This window comes from Hemiscyllium ocellatum, chromosome 22, assembly GCF_020745735.1.
Source record: "Hemiscyllium ocellatum isolate sHemOce1 chromosome 22, sHemOce1.pat.X.cur, whole genome shotgun sequence".
In the NCBI taxonomy this organism is placed as follows: domain Eukaryota; kingdom Metazoa; phylum Chordata; class Chondrichthyes; order Orectolobiformes; family Hemiscylliidae; genus Hemiscyllium; species Hemiscyllium ocellatum.
In genome coordinates this window covers 41,251,180-41,263,885 of record NC_083422.1, presented here as the reverse complement: position 1 = coordinate 41,263,885, position 12,706 = coordinate 41,251,180, and the positions used below count along the sequence as shown (strand labels likewise).

The 12,706-nt window shown below is 40.5% G+C and overlaps 1 protein-coding gene across 1 annotated transcript in view; it reads right to left on the bottom strand.

The window, feature by feature from the left end:
- The window catches only part of atrnl1b (attractin-like 1b), a 904,204-nt gene that overhangs the window by 531,446 nt on the left and 360,052 nt on the right, over window positions 1-12,706 (bottom strand). The window lies entirely within an intron of this gene.

Below are 12,706 nucleotides of genomic sequence, written 5' to 3'. Positions count from 1 at the left end.
CAGATGTTTCCACTTATTATACATTTAACAACTTAAACTCCAACTAAAACTTATGAAGACATGAATTGTATAATAAAATTGAAAATGCTTGAGAAACTCATTTAAGAAGAGAGAAACAGAGCTAACTTAGAGTCTAGTATGACCTTTTTGGAATCCTTTGGGCTTTTACATGAATTGTGTTTGAATGTTTTGTAAAATTAAAACCCAAGTTTGATAACTCTAAATACTCATTTGATCATCTCAAAAAATATTTTCAAAATACTTGCAGAGATACTATCAAAAACAGGGCACAAAAGGAAAAGAAAAGGACAAAAAGAAGTTAAAATTTGGCGTAAGGGAATACTAAGGAACAAGTACAATAAGATTGGAGACAAAGAGATGGAATGGAAGGAAGTACAAAGCAGCTTTGGGGAAAAGGCAGAGAGTGATAGAGAGAAGATAACTGGAAAGAAGAGTGATAAGAGAGATTACAGTGAGGTGAAACAATGTCAAAGATTAAGTTAAAAGGGGTACACAGTGTCTCAAAGCAGGTACTTTTCTTCTAAAAGCTGCTCCTTTTCTCAAGGATACTGTGTCCTTGATTTATTTCAGGGGGTTATTAAACTCTCCTGGCTCCGGGGTGGCTAGTTTGACACAGAGATGAAAAAGGACATTGAGAGACCTTTTGTTTATATGTAAACAGATGAGACTTCAGGCCAAAGTGGTCATGTTTTAGAAGTAACTTGTATAATAAAAAGGGGAGCGGCCAGCTCACTAGCCGAGCAGTTCAGTCCAGAACTAGTTAGGAGTTCAGCTGTGTGTAAACAGGCTCTCTCTCTCTCTCTCTCTCTTTCTGCCCTTCTAACTTCAACCTGTAAGCATTTGTTTCATCTTTACTGTTTTTTTAAGGGGTTTGCTTATTGGGACTGTTGTGTATATTCGGAACAGCATAATTAAGTATAGTCTGGATAGAATGAGTTCTATAGCGTTCCTTATTCTGTTCTTTGTGTCTCATTGTGTAATTTTGTGAATAAATTTTTGTCTTTTTAAAACCTGGTAGTGAACCTAACTAACTTACTCCAGGTAATTTTCACTGTACATTTACCGAAACAAATTGCAAATTTATGGTCTGGGCTGCCTGCTTAAGAATGTTTTGAATGGTCTAGCCTTGTCATGACAACAGGACAGTAGAGGAAGGGGATGGGTGATGAGGAGGAAAAACAAGAAATCATCAAGAGAATGGTGAATCTGTTAAAGAAGAGGGTAAAACACTGAGGAAAGACATAGATCAAAATGATCAAATTGTAGGAGGAAAAAATTGAACAGGGTACTGAGCTTTTTTTTGATAAACTTAGTTTAATAAATTTACCAAAAATGGATGTTTTTTCTAGTTACAGCTCATTGTATCGTTAGGTATGAGATTGTCCATAACTGCATTTATGAGGTCAGCAGGAATTAGCATAGCTACAAAGAGGTTTCATCTGTATGTCTGGACGCTGGTCTTTTGACAGCCAGTTGTCACTCTCTTCTTGCACAGAGTAGATGTAAATCAAAACATATTGCTTTTTAGAGATTTCAGCTTCTGCATTTGTAAATTCACTTTGTCTTATTGTCATGGCATGCTTTTTCTTCCCCACTTCCATACAAAGCTTACTGATTATAACATAATGATGACTATTACCACAAGGTTTATTGCTCCCGTGAGCATCCATCAACTTAGTCTGGAGTTGTTTGTGCAAGGACAGAGAGATCTGTGGCAGCACATTAATGAAGTGCCCACTAATGAGAAAGCTCATTGACTTGCTATTGTCACTTAGTATTTTGTCCAACAGTATGATTGTACACTGCTGAGGGGTCTTGCATTGGCTGGTTGGATGGTTAGTCATGAATGACACAGCAGGCTTCAAGTGATGACCTTCTCTCGTTCCTTGTTTTTTGTATTTCAAAAAGCTTAAAGACGGTACAGTACAGCGGCAAGCAAAAAGGGAAAAGAACAAAGATGAGGAAAGGAAATAGCATGAAAGATGAGGCAAGAAAATGGGAAAAGTAAGAAACCCCAGGAAGGAAAAAGGAGAGAAAAGGACATTGTGAAGGTAGACAAAACATAGTGAAAGAAAAAGGAACAGGAAAACATGAAAAAAGGAATCAGGAGAAGGGGGTACAAAAGCAGAGAAAAAGAGAAGTCAGGAACTTGAGAATGGTAGGTGTTTGAAGAGCAAAAGGGAGAGAAGCAGAATGCAACAGAAGGGGCATGAAGGGCAATTAAAAATTTGGAAATTAAATTTCAATCTTTAAAATTAATTTGGAATGATAACTGTAAAGTTTGCATTGAGCAGAAATGAATCATTTTTTGAAACTTAGGAAGTTCTCCAATAGTCTCTTATTTCAGGAATAAAATACTATAAGTTGGCCTGAATATGATACCTACAGTAGTGAAATCTATATTCCCAGGTGTAAACATTTGATGGATTTGCTCTTCCCGATGACCTTCTGAGTGGCGTTGATTCTGAATTCAGGGTCAGAGACTTAGGTTAGATGCACAAAGCTTCTGTGGACACTTACAGTGGAAATATTACACAGCATAATTTCTGGATGTAACATGCAATTAAACAGCTTAACTGGACTGCATACCAGAAAAAAATCCCATCTAATCACATTTCTTAACCCAACAATTCCCCCCATCTCTCCAATTCAACCATACACTGTACCCCTAATGAGAGTCAGCTACAAACTTGATCCAACTCAACTATACCACCAAGCTAAGTATCCTAATCCAACTTAGTCACTCACTCAATTATCGAAGGACTTGAGACTTTCAAAAGCTTAGGTGAACATGGCAGATGTCAAAACAGGGGTAACTCCAGTCTTTGCCCAACTTCTTCTGGATGTGCCAGAAGCCAGGATCATAAAATCCTGCTAAAAGCTTGCAAGTTTGTTGCGGTGCAGAAAACTTTGCTAAAACTTTACTGCTGAGTGGTCGATCTTGTAAAGCTGATAAAAAATGCATCAGGTAAAGGAAGCAGGAAGATCCAGTCGATATACCAGGTTTATTCACATTATTCTGCACAGCATAATTCCAGACCAATTTCTTCTATAGACCAGCCTTCCCTAATGAAAACTAGTTCTTATATATTTGTTCTAACCCCTGCCCAACTGATAACAGATGCTTTTAACAACTAGAGCAAGCCCACAAAAATTCATACGTTGGAAATGCTGTGTCATGATCACATCTGTGCCTGTGTGTTCTACTTTGAGTGCCCATAGATTATGCCTGCTGCTGGAATTGCAATCAATATCTTTGAAGATTAAGAACCCAATAAAAGTAGTAAAATGGAGCATGACATCAGTGTAATTTAAGAAATACATTTGTCTGATTGAGAGGCTTATAGAATATAAATGGATGAGCTGAATAGAATGATTCAAGTAGAATGCTAAGCAGTCATAAACAAAAAGGAAAGAGTGCTATCTCAAAAGTATATAGTCGACATGTTTTTCTACTTAAATTCCTACAATTTCCATGTTTAATACTTTTGCTTTGTGAATAGGCAAGCTTTTGTCTTTTCTTCCCCCTCCCCACAGAACATTACACTGAGCACTGGTAGGATAAGTTACCAGGAATCCCAGCATAGCCAAGTCAAACTTATTCTCACCCAATGTCTACATTGGACAAACAGGCAGAAAACTGACCACCAGGAGACATGAACACCAACTAGCCACAAAAAGACATGACCCTCTCTCACTAGTATCCTTACATACAGATGAGGAAGGACAGCACTTCGACTGGGACAACACATCCATCCTAAGACAAACCAAACAAAGACACAGACGAGAATTCCTAGAACTCTATCAACAAACACATCGAATTAGACCCCATCTATCACTCCCTGAGAAAAGGAACAGGAAGTGACTTCACCACAGGAAATAACATCACCGCAGGAAATGACATCACCAACCCAAAGAAACCCAAATGTAGAAATAGAAAGCAGGAATTTTCAGCAGTGCTTTGCCTGAGGCCCACTGAAAATGTTATCTAGTAGGGTGACAAAACGTCTGGAAATGAACCTTCACACTCAGCAAGCAAACCTACAAACAAAACCTCAGCCTTAGCTACAAATCTTCTCAAAACTCACTATTTAAATCTGTCTCCACCAGTTCAAATCCAGCCGATGAGCCCCCAAACTGTTACAATACAGGATGAACCCTCCTGCTTAATTTAAACCAAAGCAACACAGAAAAGATTTATCCACTGCAGCGAAGTGTAAAAATTCGAGAGGCCAAGAAGTACTTAAACTAAAAATTAATAATTTTATTTCTTCAAGTATAACAGAGAATAATTAACTAACAATAATTTACAACTTCTTCCTGTAACATATCTTTTACTTTCCCTTCTAGAACACCAGTTTGATAATCGGCTTGGGGGGGGGGGGTGGTTACTGATTGATGAAGCCACCTTTAAGAGAGATATTTTTCAGGTCATCTCTACATGTTGGCAGTGTGGCAGTTTTCCTCCCAACTGTTCAATTTTTCCCGGTCTTATATGCACAAAACATCGGATTGAGTCATTGGCTTTTAAGATTGTCAATATACTAAACTGATTTGAGTTTGGTACTTTTGGGGGTATAATTTAAACTGATTGGCCTAATTCAAATCAGTCTTTGTCTCCAGGCAATCAGCTACCCTAGCTACTCCAGTAGCTGGACAATTTTACATTGTATCTTATTCAGAACATTTGGTGCTATCAGATCGTTCTGTTCGCTTTTAACTCTCTTAAAGGTACACTCTACCCACATATTCATAACAATGAGGTTGATCCCAGAGATGAGGGGGTTGTCATAAATGAGATTTAACAGTTTAGCTTATATGCTCTGGAATTTAGCAGAATGAGGGGCGATCAAATTGAGGTACTCAAGATAAAAGGTGTGGATGCCTCCTCATGGAGCATTCGAGGACAAAGGGTCATAGTCATAGGATACAGGGTAGCAAATTTAAAACAGAGTTGAAGAGAAACTACTTCTCCCAAAGGGTTGTGAATCTGTGGAATTCACTACCTCAAAGTGCAGTGGATGCTGAGACAGTGAGTAAATTTAAGGAGGAGTTAGACAGATTTTTGATTGATAATACAATGAAGAAATATGGAGAGAAGGCAGGAAAATAGGGCTGAGGAGCATATCAGCCACAGTCGAATGGTGGAACAGACTCGGTGGACCAAATGGCCTAATTCTGCTTCCTATATCTTATGAACTCTTACTTGCTGTCTGAAGTGGCCTAGGAAGTCACTCAGTTCAAGGGTAATTGGGGATGAACAATAAATGCCAGTGGTAGACAAGCAGGAGGCTGGACGAACACAGCAAGTCAGGCAGCACAAGGAGGTGGAGAAGTCAACATTTCGGATGTAGCCCTTCTTGGCTCCTGAAGAAGGATTACACCCGAAATGTTGACTCCTCCATCTCCAGCCTCATGCTCGTCTACCTTGGATTCCAGCATCTGCAGTTTTTTTTTTGTCTCTAACCAGAGATGCCCAGAGACTATAAAATAATAAAGAAAACAAAATTCGTCCAGTCCTGGTGGCTTATTAACATTAAGGACAGACAACCTAACCAAAACTAAATCTCATCAATTTTAAATACTATAAATGTCTGACTATCCTGCTCTTTCACCATGACCGGTGAAGCATCTTCTCCCTTGATAAAGAGAGATGCAAAGTAAATACTTCAGCCACTGCAGCATGCATCATACATGAATCACCTTTTTGATGACAAATCAGTCTCATTCCTCCTTTTCGATACTTTAAACCATGCTGTACAGACATATTATAGGACATGGTTAGGGCAGGTAGGACTTGAACCCCAGAAATTCCGACCCAGGGATAAGGATACTGCCACTGCACTACAAAAAACCATCTATTCCTTTCTTCATACTTGCACAATTTGTCTCACCAGAAAATCGACAAAATGGTGCTTTTGGGAAGTTTCAAAAGGGGATTCTCTCTGTGAGCACCAGCGTGTTTTCTCACACTACCTTCCCCAACTCACTTCACTACCTACATACCATACCCCTGTAGTGTCCCATTCATACCATTATCCCACTTGCTACAGGCAGAAGTACTGACCACTACTGGGAATTCCTGCGATTCCTGGTGTCGGCATCATCTTTTAAAGGCCAACGATGAATCTGGTCAGGTACTTGCTGTCTACTTCTCCCTGTATGGTTCATTTTACTTGCCATGGATATGTTGGACAGAAGGTAATTGGCATTGCCCTTTTCTGACAGGGACCTAGAAGTTCTTCTGGATGGCAGCTGTAGATCGTTGTTGCTCATGGAGCAATCTCAGAGATGTTGGTGGCTGATGGAGGGCCTGGGGAGTAAATGGCGAGCTGGAGATGCCAGGCTCTTGCTCTGAATTTCATTTCTGCAATTCTCGCTGTCTAGTTTCAGTGGGACAGTTGAGAGAATGGGAAACTGCATATCAATAAAATGAGATGCCATAATAATGAGGCCTCTCAATGCTCATGAGTGAGAATATTATCTCAAATAAAAGCAAATATTGCAATCAAAATGTTAACTATTTCACTCTCCACTGGTGCCACAAGTCCTCCTGGATTACTCCAGCACTGTTTTATCTCAAGCATCCACAGTATTGTGTTTTTATTTGAGAATCTTGTTTTGCCATTCAACACTTGGTTGGAAAATGAGATGTTTCATTCTTATCAACTGGTAGTCAATATCAATCTTACACAATTCTCACAATTTTCTCACCAAAATCCATTTCACTCTGCAGTAAGGTAGATTCTGCCTTGGATTCTTTTGCATATTTGTGATTTTTTTTAAACACACTCTCTACTCTTTACAGTATAATTATCTCAGTCATCATTCTGATAATAAAAGTACCCCATTATTGTAGATCTCTATTTTCTAGCGAATGTGTTCCTTGACCTTTTCTCACTAGTGGTGTTTTATAGACCACACTGAGCAAAATAACTGCATGTAATGTTGTTTAGCTCTAACCAAACAATTTTCACTGTGTTCAGAACATCCTTCTTCACCACTACAGCACGTCTTTAATCCACTCTCTCTTCTTTCCTTCCTTTCTTGAAAATCTTACATCCAGGAATATTAAATATCCAGTGCTGTGCTTCTTGACTTAGGCCTCTGTTATAGTGACAAATATTTCAATGTGGTAATATCTACAGCATATCACAAAGTGCCCTGTGCCCAAAGAGACAGGTACCAGGCTCACCCATTATACCTGGCTGAATCTCAAGACTGTTTGTTTGCTCTCAAGGTAATCCTTGAAACTACCTGTATGCTCAGATTCAGAATTTCCAGTTTTCAGACTCCAGCTGCCTAGTCTTTAGCAGGCTTGTTCAACCTCTTTACACGTCCACACCCCCACCCACTCCCAACCCACTCCTCCCACCCCCCAAAAAGACAGGATAATCTCAGGACTCTCCATTTCTTCCTGCAAAAGAAGCCTGAACTGTCCCCATTCACCAAACTCTCCCACTTGGCCAATCTAGTCCTTGCTTTGAACAACTTCTTTAACTCCTTCCACTTTTTTCAGGTCAAAGGTGTGGACATGGGTACCAGCATAGGCCCCAGTTATGCCTGTCTCTTTGTGGGGTACATGGAAAATTCATCGTGCTTGTACTACTCTGGACCCCAGCCACAACTGTGTCCCCAGGACAGTGACAATATCATGGATGCTGCTACCCTTGCTTGTCCGGTTTTGGAAACATTTATTTCATTTCCAATTTCCAGCCCACTCTCACTTGCACCTGGTCCATCTCTGATTCCTCTCTTCCCTTTCTGAAAATCTGTTTCCATTTCTGGGGAAGTTATCCAACAGTTCTTACCAAAGAACTTGTGCCTTGCCTAATGCTCATTCTAGTGCTGAGAGTTCATAAGCATCTATGTCAGGAGGTCTGAGATTATTTAACCAGCTACCTCTGTCATTTCTTATGCATCTCCACATCCAGAGACCAAACATTCTTCAACAATTTCCTCACCTCACTACACTACCTTAGTCCTGGACTTGCATCTTCCTCCACCTTCACTCCCTCTTGCTCAAATTTCTTTTCTGGTAAAAGGAGACTTTAGCTATATTCTGACCACAATACTAACAAAGCAGTTTTGCTTCTCTATGTTAGCTAATACACCGAACAGTTCTCTTTGCTTATGTTGCATAATGCTAGTTACTGGATTAGTAATGTAGAAATCCAAACTAATGGTCCTAAAACAAGGGATCAAATTCCAGCATGATAGCTAATGGAGTATAAATTCATTAATAAATCTGAAATAAAAAGGTAATTTCATGTTCACTGTCACTATCAGATTATCATAAAAAAAACATCAAGTTTCTTAAGGTCCTTTAAAGCAAATACATTGATCATCCTTATCTGCTCAAAACTATATGTAACTCTGCACTTGCACTCTTAATTGTCCTCTGAAATGACTTAAGACATTGTGCTGCGATCTGTTGCAGAAAGTTTGAAAAAGAATAAAGCCACAATTGACTGTGGTGAAGGTTCATAATTGGTTGTGAACTTGGATATTAAACTGGAAAAATATATAGCTTTAAATTGAATTTGTTTTCCATATTGTGTGTTAATAGAAAATAGAACATAAAAAAGTAGAGCACAGAACAGGCCCTTCAGCCCACGATCTTGTGCTGAGAAATATTCCTAATCTAAAATAAAATAATCTACATACCCTTCAATTCATCTGCATATCCAGCAGTCACTTAAATGTCCCGAATGACTCTGCTTCCACCACCACCGCTGGTAACGCAATCTATGCATTCACAACTGTCTGCATAAAGAACTTACCTCTAACATCTCCTCTTTACCTTCCTCCTATATCTTAAAACTATGACCCCTCATGCCAGTCAATCCTGACCTGGGGAGAAGTCTCTGGCTATTGACTCTATCCATGCCACTCAATACCTTGTATACTTCCATTAGGTCACCTCTCTTCCTCCTTCTCTCCAGAGAGAAAGGTCCGAGCTTAGTCAACCTCTCTTCATAAGACAAGCCCCACAGTCCAGGCAGCATCCTGGTAAACGTTCTGTGCACCCTCTCCAAAACCTCCGTTTCTTTCCCATAATAGGGTGACCAGAACTGGACACAATATTCCAAGTGTGGTCTCACCAGAGTTTGGAAGAGCTGCAGCAAGACCTTGCTGTGCTTAAACTCGATCCCAAAACACCATATGCTTTCTTAACAAACCTATTCACTTGGGTGGCATTTTGAGGGATCTATGCACTTGAACACCAAGATCCCGCTGTTCCTCCACACTGCCAAGAATCCTGTCTTTAATCCTATATTCAGCATTCGAGTTCAACCTTCCAAATGCATCACTTGGCATTTATCCAGGTTGAACTCCACCTGCCATTTCTCAGCCCAGTCTGCATACTGTCTATGTCACACTGCAGCCTGCAATAGCCCTCAATACTATCAATGGCACCTCTAACCTTTGTGTCATCAGTAAATTTACTAACCCACCCCTCAACTTCCTCATCCAAGTCATTAATACAGGGCCCTGTTCTTTACTGACAGAAAGATGATATACACACTGCACCTGTTTGAATTCAAAACACATTCTCTGGTTCATTTCTCACAGCAGTACCTAGACCAGAGTTAACATGCCTCGCTTAAAATTTAAAGCTTGGTAGTTAACTACCCTCTCCACCCTGAAGGCTGCCTGCCTTCAGTCTTGATGAAGGGCTTTTGCCTGAAATGTCGATTTTCCTGTGGTTTGGATGCTGCCTGACCGGCTGTGCTTTTCCAGTACCACTCTGATCTAGACTCTGTCTTTTCAGCTTCATTCAAAATGTGATTTTAAAAAAAACTGGCTTCTACAAAAACAAAGTTTATGTAGTTGTAAATTTATTGGCTGACCAAAATTCTGTGTGGGATCAATAACATATAATCCCTAAAGGTGTCAAAAGAAACACCAAACAGGGAGGGAGTGTCTTCAGCTTCCAGCCTAGGGTGACTGGGGATTTCCACTGGGTGCTCCAGTTTCCTCCTACAGTCCAAAGATGTGAATGTTAGATGGATTAGCCATGCTAAATTGTTGCATAGTGTTCAGGGATGGCCACAGTTGAAGAAACTATATTCTGGGCACCCGTGTTGCAAAACCAACCTCTCATCCTAATTACTAGGAGTCAAACAGCTAGTGGCAAGACAAAAGAGAAGCCTGACAACTAAAGGGCATGGCAGAATTCAATCACAGTTGACAGGAATTTTAATTACAGAACTCAACTAATCTTGGTTTCCTTGTGCAGGAAATTCAATACTTTTGGTTATCCTATCTGAAACCATAAATTGTGGAACATTTTCCAAGGTTTGGTTTAAACAGCATCTATGACATAATGAACATTATTTGATTTGATTTACTGTAGTCACACGTACATAAGTACAGTGAACAACTTTGTTTTGAAAGAAGTACAGGCAGATCATAGTAAACAAAGATATACAGAGCGACACACACAGGTTACAACTGCACAGGAGGTGTGCAAAGCAAGATCAACATTATTTGAAGTTAGACAGTCCATTCAGCATTCTAACAGGAGGGAAGAAGCTGTTTTTCAACCTATTAGTGCAGATGTTCAAGATTCTGTATCTTCTGTATGAAAGCATTCCTGGAGTGGGAGGAAACTTTAATGATAACAGCAGCCCTTCCGCAGCAACGAAGGGTGTGAATAGCATCCATGGATGTGAAGTTGGCTTCGGTGATGGTCTGGGTTGTGCACACAGCTTTCTGTACTTTGTTATGGTCCTGGGCAGAGTAGTTGTTGTAACAGGCCATTATGTATCTGGACAGTATGCTATGGTGCATCTGTAAAAGTTGGTGAAGGTCCTGCAGTGTTGTTGTGTCTTCTTGACTGTCGCATCTACATGGAAGTCCAGGATGGGTTGTCAGTTATCAACACTCCTAGGAACTGGACAATCTCGACCCTCTCCACCTCAGCTCTGTTAATGTAGATGGGAGCATGTCCTGCTCCTTTCTTTCTGAAAGGAATGATCAGTTTTTTCCCTTTTGCTGACAATGAGAAAGAGGTTATCATCATTGCACCATGACACCATCTATCCCCTTCCTGTATTCTGACTAATCATTGTTTGCAATCCATCCTCCCATGATGGTGTCAGCAAACTTGTAGATGGCATTCATTTGGAATTTGTCTACAGTCATGGATGTACAGGGAGCATAGAAGAGGTCTGAGAACACATTCTTGGGAAGCTCCAGTGTTGTGTGTTATTGTGGAGGTGTTGTTGTCTATTTTCACTGCAGTCTGTGGGTCAGGAAGCTGAGGATCCAGTTGCAGAGGGTAGAGCAGAGACGTAGTCTCGGAGTTCTGAGATTAGTCTGGAGAGGATTGTGGTGTTGAAGGCTGAGTTGTACTCGATGAATAGGAGTCTGACATAGGTGTCCTTGTTATCCAGATTATTCCAGGGATGAGTTTAGGGCTAGGGAAATGGCGTTGCTGTGGACCTATTTCATCGGTAGGCAAATTGCAGGGGATCAAGGCAGGCTGGGAGCCTGGGGGTTGATATGGGCCATAACCAGCTAATTATTAGCTATCAAACGCAGATTTACTTTTAAGATGCATGACAAGGATAATAACTGGCTGGGCAAATGTTTCTAGTTTGAGAGTACGCGACTGAAGCACATCAGCCATGAGATCACCCATCTAGAGGATGTGTTCAGTGTGTTGGCGTTTTGGATGTAGAAATGGTTGCCAGTTATTTCGATAAAAACTTCTATCGCTAACTTATGCCCACAGTTGCATGCCAGTTTAAATGCTGTGGTGTGATCCTCCCCTCCCTGCATGGTAAGGTTGCAAGACGGTGACAGGAAAGGTAAATTGATTAGTGCGGTGACACTTTTCACACCAGCTTAGTAAGGAGGTTCTCAATAAAGAGGTCCATGACTGATTTTCTCAACCTGCCACAAATTCAGTCCGTTAAGTAATTAAAGACACACAAAAACCTTAACCCACAACCATTGTGATTACATCTTTCCAGCAGCCAGAACAGGTGACTAGTTTACATAAAGAAAACGCAGGGCAGTTAATCTGATGGTTTTGGGTTGGGGAGGTTCCATTTATCCAATGTGGATGCAACTGGGGGCAGTGACGGGGACAGGTGTTTGGTTCTCAAAATCACCGTCATGCCATTATTTCCAACCCCTCCTGACCCCAAATCCTGCAATAGTTCCAACCCATGAAAATACTTATCTGCTCACCAACTCATCTTGACAGTCTGATCTGGTTTTCAACAGCATCTCCAGCTCCCTGAGGCTACTGACCTCTGACTGACCAGTAGCCAGAGGGACTTCAGTGTCACAGCTCCTGACTGGACAAGCAGCTTGTTGGACAACACTTAAATATCTAGTTGGTGTTTAATCTATGATCTTTCTCACTGATGAGGACAGGGAGTTAGTTACCCCTGAAGCCATTTGCCCCAAAATTCGCACTAAATCCTGGCCTATGCTTTCCTTGTGTGTTGTGACTTTAAAATTAATGGAGTGCTGATAATTATGAAGGATATCGATCAACTCCTCCAATCCACCTCTGTAGAAGTCCAAATACCCAAAAAGTCAACATCAATACATAAAACACTTACGATATGACTTCATCCGGTAATAAATGAGTTGATGAGAATGAAAATGTAGAACTATAAGAAAATACAACTGTTTCAGGCCACCTGCAACAATGCCATTCTGG